Raw genomic sequence first — 16,028 nt, 5'->3', positions numbered from 1 at the left:
ACAGAAAAAGAACAAATAAAACAGGAATCTTATGGAATTCCTTATCGTTCCAAAAACAGCAAAAACAAAATTAACAACGATGGTTGCGTTGCGCAGCACAAACTGCATCCACTGACTGCTCACCGAAGCATATAAGTTTCTTACACTTCACGCAGTTATGCTCGAGAAAGGCAAATTCTGGCCTAATGTCCGTTGCAGGTGTTCCTGAGGACGCCCCAGACGTTCTTGCCATAGCAGGTATGGGGTTCAAAGCAGCTCGCCTCATTTCCTCCAGAGCAAGATTGAGAGGATGTGTGTTCCGGAGATGCTTGTACATAGAAGCAGTGCCACAAGAGTATTTTTTTTCACTGCCTCTTGACAGGACTTGGCCACAAATTTTGCACGTCACCTTTCTCGCATTTAGGGATCCATTAGGATGGCGGGCGCTGACGCAAAAAGGGACCGCCCGCAATAAGGGCAGGGGTCCAGTTTGGGCCATTAGGATGCGCCCGCCACAGTGGCGGGCGCAGCCCATATTTTTAACGTTGTGGCAAGCACCGCCCGCCGCAATGCTAAAAATGCACACAAAGCAGTTCAATGTACAATTTGACAGGCACCACACGGTGCCTGCCACTTTGTATATTGAAATGGGTACCCCCCATGTGCACCCCCACTCCACCAGAATCCTTGGGGGCTCGCAATGGGCCCCCGCAAGTGATTCCACCATGCCGTTGCCGCCACGGAAAGGCATGTGACCGCCCCCATCACAATATGGTTGGCGGTGTCTAACAGACACCGCCACCATATTAAACTCTTTTCCACCCGGTCAACTTGTTGACCGTGTGTAAAAGCGGTGGATGGTCTTTCCGTCCGCCGTGGTCCTCCCGCCATAGTAATATGGCAGGGGAAAATGGGTGGTGGGCGGGGGTGGATGTTGGGCGGATCGCCACCTCCATGTGGGCAGTGGCGATCCGCCCGACATCCTAATGGGGCCCTAACTTTCTTCTCTCCAGGTGGAAAAGTGAAGAATTTCCACACAACAGATTCCGGCCTCTGTGTACATGATGCCTCCTGCAAGAATTCTTCTTCAGAAGATATTTCCTCCTGCTGCTGCTGCTGCTGTCTAGATGCCATTTTGTTTGATATTTTTTGAAAAACACCCAAAAAAACAAGCAAAAAGTGTTCTTGTAGGAAAAGAGAAGTCTCTCTAAAGATGCTCCCACAAGAATTATTAAAATGGGTGGGTTCCTTCAATAGTTACAGTGGAAAATGTTATGAACCAATGAAAATCTTTTTTTTTTAGGTCACATGGGATCCGCGCACTCTGCGCTCATGAAGCATGCACCGACCCGAAAATATATTTAAAAATAATATAAGTACAAATATATTATTTTTATGAATATCTAAGATAATCTCTTGCCCTAATATGTATCTTAAAGACACATACATATAATTTAGAACATCAACATTTTTTGCGAGAGTCGCACGCCCAGCGCACCCCAGGATGTATATGACTTCACGCGGGACCCGCCACCGTTCAAGCGTCTCATACCGTAATGCACATGTGTCACGAATGCGCGAGAGCAGGAGTCATTGACTGGTCGCAAACCAATCGCGCACAACAAGTAATATAAAATGTATATGATGTAACTGAAAAACACACATCCGTCGCACACCATACGCGGATCCTTCACGACTTTTCTAAAATGTTGGCTAGAATCCACGCACCCACCCTAATGTGTACGCTTTAGGGTGCGCGACTCCGAGAAAAGATTGGAAAAAAAGAAAACAGAGACAGTGATGCACACATTCACATAGTTTAGTTACTAAACCATATATTAAGTGAGACACTTTTATTTACTTACTTAAACAAACAGTCAGACAGCTACTAAATCCTCCATCCAGACAGTTATATATCCACTCAATCTTCAATATAGATTGGTATATATATCGAATACATATTTAAATTCAAAACTAAACCACATTCAATTCAATTCAATTCAATTTATAATCTTTATTCGGTTCTTAAAAAGACACCATAAAAGCACATGCACAAAATACACAGTAAAAAATGTTTTAACGAAGTAATTTTCATATATTTTTTTTAAAAAAAGATTAAAAAAAGATAAAATTGTCTGTCATCCTTATTCTTAAAAGAAGGGGAACAAGAGTTAATTGTTCAAGTGGGCAGATAATATTAGGGTCCAGATTCTCTGGTATTCCTCAACCGTATTGCCATCCGGATAAAATTTATGGTACAAAAAAGAGTGTAAGCATCCTCGGCTTCCTGTAAGAACTTCAAGGCCAATTTTGCGTGTTTGAATTTTAGGTCTTTCAGAATCCCCACCAAGAACTTGCGTCTTGGGACAGTGTAGAATGGGCACAATAAAACAAAGTGAAGGGTGTCCTGCGGAGACCTATGGTCGCAGCCGCAGGGACCCTTCTCTGCCACTGTACGGGTGAACCCGACTGGAACCGCGAAGATGTGGTGAAGCATGTTGAGTCTGAAGCGGGTCATCATGTACCGATCTTGGGCGTTATACATGACCCTCAAGAAAAGGTTCCATTCCTTGCTTTGTTATAAGCTCATTGTAACATGCACTAGTGGGTTTCTGGCTTTCTTTCTCTGACCTTAATGCTTGAAGCCGAGCCGGGAAATTTTTTTTCACCAGAGATTTACTCTCGTTTGTTAGACGGTCTGGGGCTGTGAAGAAGTTTGTGCAGTCAATCTCAGCTAGTGATTTTTCCACGTACTTCAGCCAGGGAATGACTAGGCCCTTATCTCGTGTGAGGCAGTCCAGTATGATTTGTCTTGTTAGGGCCGCCTCAGGGTTAGTCCATGTTTTGACCCATGCCAAGAGAGGTTTAATTTTAATCTTATCTTCTAAGAAGGGTTCTCCCAGTTCCTCATGAATGATGTGAGCCGATACGCTCTGGGGCACTTTCAGGATTCTTCGTAGGAATTTATTTTCTTCTGTCTGGATTTGCTGTACTTTATTATCCAGGAAACCCCACACTTCTGCCCCGTAGGATGCCTTCGTGCAGCAGATTGACCTATACAGAATCAATATTTGTTCTGGAGACCATCTTCCTAGTCTTTGGCCATACCCCATGATGGCTGCTACTGATGCTGCCAGTTTTATTGAGTGTTTTTCTACCAGGGGTTTGAATTTAAGATGATCATCGAACAATACCCCCAAGTATGAAAAGGTCTTAACCTGGTCTATCTTGTGTGACCCGATGTGGAAAGTAAAATTCCCTTTTTTCAGTTGCCCCGATGACATGATGAAGGATTTTTCTAGGTTTGTCGCCAGGTCCAGCTTAGCCATGAATGAGACAAACCCGTCGATCAGTTTTTGTAATCCTAGAGGGGTTCTGGCAAGCAAGACCGCGTCATCGGCGTATAGTAGTACCGGCACAGCACGATAACCGATTTGGGGTGAATCCACCTTGAGTTTAAGGAGGTCTCTTTCCAGCGAATTAATATAAATGGTGAAGAGGAAGGGCGCCAAAATGCATCCCTGCCTTACTCCACTGGTGCAGGTAAAGGGATCGGTCTTTTTTCCCTCTTGGCTATACCTCACACTTGCGGTGGTATTCCAGTGGAGATTTTGCAGGGTGTCAACTAACGCTTGGTCCACTCCTAGTTCTAACAGTATGGACCAAAGCTTCCTCCTATTTATGCGGTCGAACGCCGCTGAGAGGTCCATAAACCCCATGTGAATGGACCCCTTCCCAGCGATGGTGTACTTAGCTGTCAGGAGGTATAAGTTGAGGCATTGGTCGGTGGTGGATCTGCCCTCCCTGAAGCCATATTGGATTTCCGAGAGGACCTGGTGCTCCTCGGCCCAATCTTGCAGCCGCTGTAAAATGACTCGCCCCAATACTTTTGCCGTCACATCAATGAGGGAAATGGGTCGGTAGCAATGGGGGTCATCTCGATTCCCTTTTTTATAAATGGGGACTATGGTTGCTGTTGACCAGGACCGAGGCAGTCCTGCCACCACTGCCTCATTCAACACCCTAGTGAGCAGTGGGGCCCATAGCTCAGGTCTGCTTAGGAATAAGTCAGGTGGAATGCCGTCCGGGCCCGGTGCTTTGTTTTTGCTTAGCCCTGCTATTCCCAGTTCGATTTCCTTCAATGAGAAGTCCAGTTTAGCCGACTGAAAGCTCCTTGATGCGTCCCCCTGGGTTGAGTGACTTGAGTGATTGTATAAATTCTGGAAGTGGTTCTGCCATTGTTCCGGCAAGATAGTGTTCGTGATTTTTGGTACCCCTTGGTCCTGAAAGCATGGGGAGTTTATCACTTTCCAGAAGCTTGCAGAATCTTTCCTTTCAGCAGCGTCCCTTAGGTCCTCCCAAGCTTGTTTTTGAAGGCTTTGTTTGCGTTTCTTCAGGGCTTTTTTGTATGCGGCTCTGTTCTGTGCAACCATAATCTTATCCCTTGGTTTGGCGTGTAGACTGACTTTCAGTTTTTTAAGTGCCTTACTACAGGTCGTATCAAACCAGCGTGGGTTTGAGGACACTTTGTTAGTCCCGGAAGTCTTGAGGGAGTTATTTACATGAGACGCGATTTCTTCAAATGCCCTGATCACCGATATTCCATCCATGTTTGGGTCAAGGCATTTGTTTATTGCTTCTGAAGCCTCTGCAATCAGTTTTTTATAAAATCTCTCCCCGTCAATCTTAGCCCATTTGATTCTTCTTCCTTGGTCCACTGCTTTTTCTGTGGCAACAGCTCTATTTGGGCCCAAGTTAAAATCAAAGCCTTCAAGTGTGATTATGACCGGGTTGTGGTCACTAAAGATGCTAGCGTCTATAATTGACTTACTAATATTTCTTTTAAGTATGGACGAAACTAAAACATAGTCAATAAAGGACTGGCAACCTCTTCCTTTATACGTTGGGGTTAATTCTCCTTTTTCACCCAGCACGACGAGATCTAAGGTTTGGGTCAGGTTGTGCCTTTTTGTTAGTCTCTCCAGGTCCCATCCCTCCTTAGTGTGAGTAAAGTGTGGGCCTTTCATTGTGGTGCATCTTGACCATTCTTTACTAAAAGGTTTTAATTTGTCGCAAAGGTGGCAATTAAAATCTCCAATAAGAATTAAACTTGGAGAGTTTGGTGTCTTGTTTAAAGAGTTCAAACTTCCTAGACAGGCCTCCAGCTTGTTTACAGCTGTTCCCTTTTCCAGCGTGCCCGGGGCATTATACCAGTTGACCAAGTAAAAGGTTAGTCTTGGCGAATCAAACCTTAATACTTGGAGATAGTGTGAAGCCCATTTGATGTTCGACCAGATGCCCTTGATGTCTAGATTTATATATATGATGAGCCCCCCACTGGCTTTTCCCGAGGCTACCTTTTTAGCTGGAACGGAGTAACTTTTATAGCCTTCCAGGCTATAGTTATTTAATTCAGTAGCCCATGTCTCTTGCAGGCATATGATTTGGAATTTCTTTATATAGCTAAGCCATTCCTGTGATTCAAATTTGGCCGCTAGTCCTGCGATATTCCAAGAAACAATTTGGCAGTTTCCGTAAGTCTTTCCCTTTGGGGTTCCTGTTGGGTCTCTTACTGGGGGAGTTGCCTGTTTTCCCACTTTAGATGAAGTAACAGGGCTGAGTGGTAAGCTTATGTGCGACCACTTAATGTTGCCTCCTTCACTTGGGTCAGTTTCTAATCGATCTCCCACCCTCGTTCTCCTTCCTATTTTAGTTGGGCTTGCCTCCTTCCATCCTGCGTGATTAGGGAGGTATTTTTCCCGTCCCTGTCAATCGACCTCATCAAGTGCGCTAAACCTATTCCAATGCACATGCTGCATTAGAAAAGGATCGTAATTTGGGGTCACATAATGTGGCCTTTGCCACTGCGGGGGTCCATATTGGAAATCCATGTGAGGTATTTCGATTGTCGGTGGTCTGTTCCTCTGCCTGGGCCTTTGAGTTGCAAGAGGATAAAAATAGGATAAGTGTACCGGATGAATTTGTGAATGAGTGGGACTAGGGGGGGCATTACAGATAAAGTTGACTGCTGACATGTCTCTAAAGTTTTTCGTGATTATGTCCCCTGCTATAGTTTTTGTGCCTTTACTGATCCATTCCCCCCTTCGTACTGATAGAATCTCCCCATAGATATTGGGGGGCAGTGGTCTATGTATTTCGAGCCACTGTGCACATTTATTTTTTAGCTCTGTATGTGTTTCCCTTTTGCCCTCCTTTAAGGGTGGAACTCCTGTTAAAACTACTACGAAAGGTAAGGCTTCAGGCGGGAGGTTAATTGTCCTGAAGCGAGTTGCAGTTTTAGTTTCTTTGGTGGTTGTTGTAAGGGGTGTGGGGTTGATCTTCGAGCTGATTTTGGTGGTTTGAACGTTATTTCTTCCCCCTATTTGGGAGGGTCCAGGAGGTGATTTGTTAATTTCAGTGTTTAATTGATTGTTGGTTTTGCCTGTGTTCAGTGTGGTAGTGACCTTTTGTGTTTCTTTAGTGCTTTTTTGCGTGACTCCGGTGGAGTTTTTTGCTACCGTGTCAGGTGTTGAGTTGGCCTTGTCTTTGGTTGGTATTTTAGGTATGCCCTCATTAAGTTTTGTTAGGGCGCCATCTTGTGCTGCTTGGCCTTTAAGGCCAATCCCCTTGTTATTTACCAGTGATGTTAGTCTGTCAATTTTCGCTATAAGGGGTTTTATCAGCACGGAAATGGAATGTTCGAGGTCCATTTTAAGGTCAGCCACCATGTTGGTGATCCAACAGGGTATTCCTGGCGTGGGTGGGTTTATAGGCGTTACCAAGTTGTGATTTCTGGTTGGTCCTTTATTTCCCCTGCATTTAGGGCCTTCCTTAGACAAGAGTTTATCAGTGGTTTTTGGTTTCTTGTTATGGTTGTTTGTTTCTGATCCCGTTCTCTCTCTACTCGTTTCAGCAGACACCTGGGCGCATGGGAGATCAACGAGGGAGGAGGGGGTGAGGGCCAGGCTAATATCAGGGTCCTCTGCAAAGTCTAGAGAGGCGTCAGTTAAGTTAATGAGGGCTTCCTGTGTTTCTTGAACAATAGTCACGGGTGGTAAGGACAATCTTCTCTCGGTGTTTGCGATGGCGTTAGATACCGCCCCTATGGTTTGTTTGAGCATTATGTCAATAGCAGTTAATGTTGGTAATGGTGCGGGCTGGTCTGCTTTGGATTTTGAGCTTGATCTTAAAGTGGGCATCTTGGACTTCTTTGCAGTCTTCCTCATAGTTAACTGATAGAAAAAGCGAGGGCGGTGGATGGCTTTGACTAAGGTAGAAGAGTCCCAGTTAGATACCTGAATTACGCAGTGACATTAGTTGATGATGTTAGGGGGGTGGCCCAGCCCAGACTCCTTGGGCCTCTGAGGGCCACAGAGGGCCCGCCCTTTGCCCGGGCTTCGCTCGGCGTCCCGCTGAGCGTTAGGGGCGCTGTTCTTAAAGGGGAGCGTTACGGCCGGGGGGCGTGTCTTGCTGGGGGCGCGGCCGTGCACACCTGTGCAGCGCAGGGACTCCTGGTCTAGAGAGTCCCTGCAGCGCGCCCTCCGATGTCAACGCTGTACTCCCTCCTCCTTCCTCCAGCTCACAGGCACTCCAGCGGCCTCAACCCCACGCCACACGCCGCGCAGCGGCACCCGTGAAGCGGGTGCTGCAAGTTGTTGATTTTGCGGCGTGGGCGGTCAATCCCTCCTGGGACACAGGGAGGCTGCGAGGGTAACCTGGCGCTTTTCCTTCGTTTTCTTTGGCGGCAACAGACGGGTAAGATTCTTCCTGGAGACGGCAGGTTTATGGGAGTTTGTTTCTGATCGCCGAGAAGTTTGCTTCTGGGGGAGTGTGCTTCTGATCGCGGGAGAGCTGCTTTGAAGACCGGTGAGTCTCACCTTCTGGAGGAGACGGTGACATTTCTGGGGTGACCTAAACCACATTCACTGGAGGATGTCATCAGTGATGTCATTTGAGATGTCATCAGTGATGTCATTTGTAATTTGTATTTATATAGCGCGTTATCACCAATGGTCTCTAAGCGTTGAGAGAGAGGAAGTTCTGCATTAGGTTGGCGATGGGGAAGGTAATTTACTGTATGCCCCAAGCCTCTTGAAAGAGTATAGTGTTTAGTTTTTTCCGGAACGGTAGCAGGGAGTGTTCTTTCCGAATGTTGTCAGGTAGCTTGTTCCAGATCTGTCACTCACCATGTCATGAATGATGTAATAAGTGACATCATCAGCAGTGCATTGCGGGTGCGCAAGTTATAGTTAGCAGAACTAACTATAACGGAGGAATTTCTATGGTTTTGTATGAGTGAAATGTCCAGCTAACTATAACATCCCTGAAAACTATGTTTTTTCTGTGACTATATATACATATATATATATATATATAGATAAGACACACTGGACATCCTGCAAGAGATCAGACATATATATATATATATATATATACATATATATATATATATATATATATATATATATATATATATATATATATATATATATATATTACCTAATGGCGGTCGCCAGTAGGTATATATAGTTAGGATTTTTTTCCTACGGGATTTTTGAAAATTCTATGTCGAATAACTTTGGCGTTTGAGGACGGAAATGGCTGAAATTTTCTGGAAAATGGAACATTTTGTTTCTGAGCAGCCCCTGAAAATTTGGGGGGGTTTTGTCAAGGGGGGGCCGAGAAAAAAGGGGGGTCCCAAAACGCGTTTTTCCCATGCAATTTTCCATAGGGCGGTTGGACTCACTTTTAGCTCGAACGGCTGAATGGATTTCCACGAAACTTGGCAAAATTGTAGATATTGTTTGCCCGATGTGCCTTTGCTAGGTCTCAATATATGTGCTCCAGTGGATTTTGATAAATTACCGTTCAAAAAAATATATATATCTGTAACAGCGCTCCGGTTAGCGCCCCGGTTCGCGTACCTGACGCGTAATGGAACTTCGCGAAGCGAAGGTGATTGGCTCTTTGGTGTCTGTCAACATTCTAAACAGTCCGGAGCGGCCGCCATCTTGTCTCTCGGTAGGATCGAGAGACAAGAGGAGGCCAAAACAAAGGGGGAAATGACCATAAGGGGGCATAGTAGATCCTCCCTGGCCCCCTAGGTTTGATGTGGAGGCTTTAAAAGGGCCCGCGGGGCAAAAGAAATAAATAAAAAATTTCGTTTTTTTGCGTGGGGAGCGCCCGGTACGCGCACCGGGAAGCGGTCCGGGGAGCGTACTATGAGGAAAAAAGAATGATAGACTTTACAAATATTGTATGTTTATTGATTGTTCGTTTTGTTGTTTTTTTTTGTTTTTTTTTATTTAAGTAGCAATATGTAGGTACCAATACAGAGTCAAAAAATTAATATACACCGTCTCCTTTGTAGATATCTTGCATGTTGTTTCAGAAGTTATTGTGGAATATGGAATCCATATCATAGTCTGTCAGTAAAGCAGAAAGAACATGGAGGCAGTAGATGAAAAAGAGATGTCAAATACACATTGGAGATAATATAGTTGGAGAAAGGAAGTAACTATGAGCAAAATTACTATGTAACATAAAAAAGTTGCACAGTACACTATAAGTCTGACTTTACATTATAATCAATTAGGTACTAGTTTATGAATTACATATAAAAATGATTAAAGTCTCGAACAATTTTTGATTATTAAATATAAATTTATTTTTGTGATTCTTTTTCCAAATTTAACAGAACATTTAACAACAAATTGTCGGAAATGTTCTCATTTTCAATCAGCGAATCTACTGCATCTACACATTGAACTAATTCATGGTCCCGTGATTCATCCATGAAATCTGAGTCATCATTGTCCTCAATAACTTTTTCTGTGTTGTTCTCCAGAACAATTTTGAAGGAAGTAATCTGCTCTCCTTCCATTTTCTTGCTGTAATTTGCATAAAAAATAAATATATCAGTAGGGATAGGGCACTGTTGGGTTTAAGTTCAGACAGGTACTTGTGAGTTTATAACAGAGAAGTTATCTATGGGCACTGTATGGTTTCAGGCGTGAAGTAGTACTATTAAAAAGTGCCTGTGAAGAAGTCTAAGTAAATTCATAATTATAGCGAATGTATGACATAATATCGACCACAAAAATATCACAATACAAAAATATCGCAACAAAAATATCGAGGACAATAATATCGGGATCCTATCTTCATAAAGGTAAGTACAAAAATATCGAAAAAATAATATCGTAGTACAAAAATATCGAAATTAAAAATATCGTTTTTTAAAATGTATTAATAATAATGTAAAAATAATGTTAAAATACATATAATTTAACAAATATTAATAAAAACATTAAAACATAATTAAAAAATTAAAAGTAATACATATACATTTAAAATAAATTAAAAATTTAATAATTTAATGTAATTTTATTTTTTTTAATTTCATTTAATTGATTTAAATTAAATTTAAATTTATTTTATTTTTACCCTTTACGCCTGTACCCCAAAAACCCAAAACTGACCCTGAACCCTAAAAATACCCCTGTACCCCAAAAACCCAAAACTGACCCTGAACCCTAAAAATACCCCTTTACCCAAAAACTGAAAACTGACCCTGAACCCTAAAAATACCCCTTTACCCAAGAACTGAAAACTGACCCTGAACCCTAAAAATACCCCTTTACCCAAAAACTGAAAACTGACCCTGAACCCTAAAAATACCCCTTTACCCAAAAACTGAAAACTGACCCTGAACCCTAAAAATACCCCTTTACCCAAAAACTGAAAACTGACCCTGAACCCCAAAAATACCCCTTTACCCAAGAACTGAAAACTGACCCTGAACCCTAAAAATACCCCTTTACCCAAAAACTGAAAACTGACCCTGAACCCTAAAAATACCCCTTTACCCAAGAACTGAAAACTGACCCTGATCCCCAAAAATACCCCTTTACCCAAGAACTGAAAACTGACCCTGAACCCTAAAAATACTCCTTTACCCAAAATTAATTAACATTATTTAATTACCAATTAATTATTAATTAACAATAACAATAAAGTAAATATATTAGCACATTCGCTATATTTAATTTAATTTACTAATTAATATTAATTTTTCCCAAATAATTAATTAACAATAATTTTTTTATATATATATTAAAAAATTAATCTAATTAATGTAATTAACTAATTAATAATAATTAATTACCAATTAATTATTAATTAAAAATATGTACAAAATTATAATATTTAATTAACTAATTAATATTAATTAATTACCAATTAATTATTAAATAAAAATATGTACAAATTTATATTAATTAATTAACTAATTAATATTAATTAATTACCAATTAATTATTATTTAAAAATGTTTACAAACATATATTAATTAATTAACTAATTAATATTAATTAATTACCAATTAATTATTAATTAAAACTATTTACAAACATATATTAATTAATTAATTAATTATTATTAAATTACTTCCCACCCTATTCCCCTATAAACCCACAACCCGCTCTAATACTAAAACGCAAAATATTAACAAAATTACTAATTTTCAAACATACATTTCTAAACATATTTAGCAAACATATAAACAACACAATAAAATACATAACACTAAACAACAAAATTTCGATATTACTAACATACATACCTTAATCTCGATATTCTGTCTGTCGATATTATGGCACATCGATATTCTATGCCATCGATATTAAAACATCGATATTATTGTATATCGATATTTTAATTTCGATATTTTGTCTGACTACCAATTATAGCACAGAAACCTAAATCAATCCATAATTATAATAAACAAGCCTTTCTCAATGTCTAACTCTTACAGAGGGACAGTATATAACTATCTGAAAATGTTTTCCCAAATTAATATAAAGTGCATAACATAGTTCTCCTTTCAAATTTATAAAATAACATCTTACCTTTTAAAAACAAGTTTAAGTTGTCAGTGAAAATGCACTTGCAATGTACTTCAGGAAGTAGTAGTCAAAATGGCTGTGTTTCTCTCTCTTTTTTTATATATATTCAGGTTCATAACCAATCAAATGTCAGGTAAAAAAAGTAGAAAATGAAAGTAACATTTCAATTGGTTGTCAATTCCAACACTTCAGATGTGTTTTGTGAAGTAATTTACCTCAGGGTATTTAGAGAGGTCTACAGGCTAAATGGTTAAATGGAATTCCAACCAAATTTGTGAAAATGGTAGGGATTGGTATGTAGTATGAGCTAATCTGTATTTGGTGAAAGTGTCTCCAGTGGTTTTTCTGTAAATTACTTTCCCACCTTTTTTAAGCGAGCGCTTCCCGGTGCGCGCCCCGGTACGCGAACCGGCAGCGTTACGGGAGTCCTCCATTTTGTGTTTTGGTAGAATTGAGATACAAGATGGAGGGCAAATAATGTTCAGAATGGGTAGAAGGGGGCATGGTACACGTATCCTGACCCCCTAGGTTTTCTGAGGGTGGTTGAGGAGGCCCATATGTGCGGAAAAAAACCCACATTTTTTTTTCACATTTTCGCACGGTTAGCGTCCGGTGCGCGTACCGGGTGGCGCTCCGGAAAGCGTAAATCGTGAAAATTAGTTAAAAAAAAGTTACATTTAAAATTTGTTTATAGTGATCATAGTTAGGGTAGCTCTGAGAAGAGCTTTTGGGTCTGTGGTAGATTTAGGTACTTATAAGTAGGTACCAATACATAGTCTTAAATTCAGGATGAAAACTCTGTTCCCCTCATCTGAGAAGTGAACTCCATCTTCTCTGTAGATATCTTGCATGTAGTAACGCAAGTTATTGTTGTAGATGGAGCCCATTCCTTGGTCTCTCATGTAAGCTGAAACAGACTTATTTACATGCTTCCTCGATTTCTCAATTTGTGGACAAAATTCGTTTGACCACCTCCATTTCTGTCTTTGGCATATATTTGAATATACCAAGGTAGTTTGAGGAAAAAGTGCCATCAATTGCTCAAAGGTGTCATTTAAAAGCATTTCCAGACCTACCCCAGTCAAAGTGCCCAAGTCATTTCCTCCACAGTGCACAATTAACAGGTCAGGTTTTGGCAAATGCAAAAAGGTTTTCACCAATGGTATCAATTGGTGACATCTTAATCCTCTGTGGCCAATCCAGTTGATTTCCACATTTTGAAAATTGAGGTTGTGTAAATTTCTGTTATCAGCATACCTTTGAGCCCAGTAGATGTAACTATGTCCAACAATCCAGACAGAAAACATGGTGAGAGAAGGTTCTGCTTCAGTCAGATGAAGTGTGGTAATGAAATGGCAGTTGAAACAGTAGGAGTATGTAATGAAAAAAACTGTGGAGTTTCTGTGCTAATGAATCAGTAGCAGTGATTGGTGGATTTTGATTGCTGAAAACAGAAAGTTAGGGTGCATGGATGAGTTCTTTGAAAGATGTAATTTGAATGGTCAAGAAAAAATCATTTTATGAAAGATTGAACTGGATACGCAGGTGTACTGAGAGTTCAGAGTTCAATTGAAACATTGTTGTGTGAACTTGCAAACATCAGAGGTCTTTCAGGAGGTGGTTTCTATGGAAAAAAGGCAGAAAGGGCAGAAGGGGGAAGGGTGTTGATTTGAAAAAAGTGAGGGAAGAGTTTTGATTGGGTGACATGAGAGATATGTGTGATGAATTACAGCACTTCTGTGCCTGTGTTGGTTGCAGCCTCTGGAGTGCATACCCTTTGCTCTGCTAAAGACAAATTGGTGTGTGTCTGAGACTGTTTTAAAACTCAAAAAGTATTTGCTAAGGTGAGAAAAGATTCATTTAATTTAAATAGAGAATAGTATGCTTTAAGGAGAAAATTATGAAGAAAGTTGTGTATTTAAAATGTTGCTTTGTGTCAAGTGTTTTACAAATAGATTTGGTTCCTTTGAGTTACATAGCCATGTTAAAAGTGACGCAAAAGTGGTGGAAGGGCCTTAAAAATACGCTTTCATGTGTGTTAGGCCATTTTAAGTCACTTCCCCATGAATGTGGGTAAATAAGTGATTTACTTGATGTGTTTAAAAACGTTTTTTGAAATCAATTAGGTTTCTTGATATGTACTGCTAGAGTTTCATAGGCTGCTTGAGGCATATTTACAAGGCCTTTGAGTCACTTTGATGTTATTTTCCCCATTTTTTTTTAAGACATCTCCCCGTGGTGCAAAGTCCTTGTAAATACGCCCCCATGTGTGCTTGGCAAATTTAGACTTTGTTTCTTTGAGTTACATAGCCATGTTAAAAGTGACGCAAAAATGGTCCAAGGGCCTTAAAAATACGCTTTCATGTGTGTTAGGGCATTTTAAGTCACTTCCTCATGAATGTGGGAAAATAATTGGTTTATTTGATGTGTTTAAAAACGTTTTTTGAAGTCAATTAGGTTTCTTGATATGTACTGCTAGAGTTTCATAGGCTGCCTGGGGCATATTTAGAAGGACTTTGAGTCACTTTGATGTTATTTTTCCCATTTTAATTTAAGACATTTCCCCGTGGTGCAAGGTCCTTGTAAATACGCCCCCATGTGTGCTTGGCAAATTTAGATTTTGTTTCTTTGAGTTACATAGCCATGTTAAAAGTGACGCAAAAATGGTGCAAGGGCCTTAAAAATACGCTTTCATGTGTGTTAGGGCATTTTAAGTCACTTCCCCATGAATGTGGTTGAATAATTGGTTTACTTGATGTGTTTAAAAACGTTTCTTGAAGTCATTTAAGTTTCTTGATATGTACTTCTAGAGTTTCATAGGCTGCTTGGGGCATATTTACAAGGCCTTTGAGTCACTTTGATGTTATTTTCCCCATTTTAATTTAAGTCATTTCCCCGTGGTGCAAGGTCCTTGTAAATACGCCCCCATGTGTGCTTGGCAAATTTAAGTACTGACAGGGTGTGCTTGTATATAGGAGCTGTGTTGTGTTTTCAAATTATAACCACAAAATCGTTTTTTTTAAAAAAGAAATGCCTTTTACATTTCATAAGAACGTCAATATGGTGTGTGCTTCTTTAAATAAATATTTAATTTACACCATGAATATGGGAGAATAATTTTATTTTTTGCCGGTTTAAAAACACGTGCACACACATTGTGCAGATGAGGTTTAGGCCTGTCCAGGGAGACAGAGGAGGTCTGGCCTTTGTTCAAGAGTGCAGTGGACATGACTCACTTCATTGGTAGGCCTGCACATGTATTATGTCCTCTGTACTCTTCATCAAGCCTAAATTTCATCTGCAACCCTGAGTACGCCTCACCTGAAACAAACCTCTGGATAGGCCACACCTTATCGGCATCTTGAGTCAATCATTTAAAATGTTAGGGGCAGATTTATGATGGCCGTGCGCCTCTTTTGCGCCGCCATTGCGTCACTTTTGTGACGCAGCAGCAGTGCAAAAGATGCACCATGTTGCAAGATAGGCGTCACTTCATCTGCAACAAGATACCGTCAGTTTAAACTGTATATATTTAGGACTGTGTAGGGGGCATGGAGAAGCTGAGGCTTCTGTAAGTGTCAAAGTTGTTGCATATAGTGCTCACCTTCTGCGTACTCTTTCATATGCTAGACTACATCTGCACAATGAGATACCTAAGCAAAGGAAACACAGGTGATGTGATTGTGAAATGAGGAAAAAAAATGCAAGTTTTTCAATTACATCACCTGAGATACCTAAGCTAAGGAAATACAGGTGATGTGATTGTTAAATGAGCAAAAATATTTGCACGTTTTTCAATTACATCACCTGTGTTTCCTAACATTACGAATCACATTGTGCAGATGAGGTTTAGGCCTGTCCAGGGAGACAGAGGATGTCTGGCCTTTGTTCAAGAGTGCAGTGGACATGACTCACTTAATTGGTAGGCCTGCACATGTAGTATCTCCTCTGTACTCTTCAACAAGCCTAAATTTCATCTGCAACCCTGAGAAGGCCTCACCTGAAACAAACCTCTGGATAGGCCACACCTTATCGGCATCCTGAATCAATCATTTAAAATGTTAGGGGCAGATTTATGATGGCCGTGCGCCTCTTTTGCGCCGCCGTTGCGTCACTTTTGTGACGCAGCAGCGGTGCAAAAGA

This window comes from Lissotriton helveticus, chromosome 12 (assembly GCF_964261635.1).
Source record: "Lissotriton helveticus chromosome 12, aLisHel1.1, whole genome shotgun sequence".
In the NCBI taxonomy this organism is placed as follows: Eukaryota; Metazoa; Chordata; class Amphibia; order Caudata; family Salamandridae; genus Lissotriton; species Lissotriton helveticus.
The sequence above is the reverse complement of the archived record's forward strand: the minus strand, read 5'-3'. Positions refer to the sequence as shown.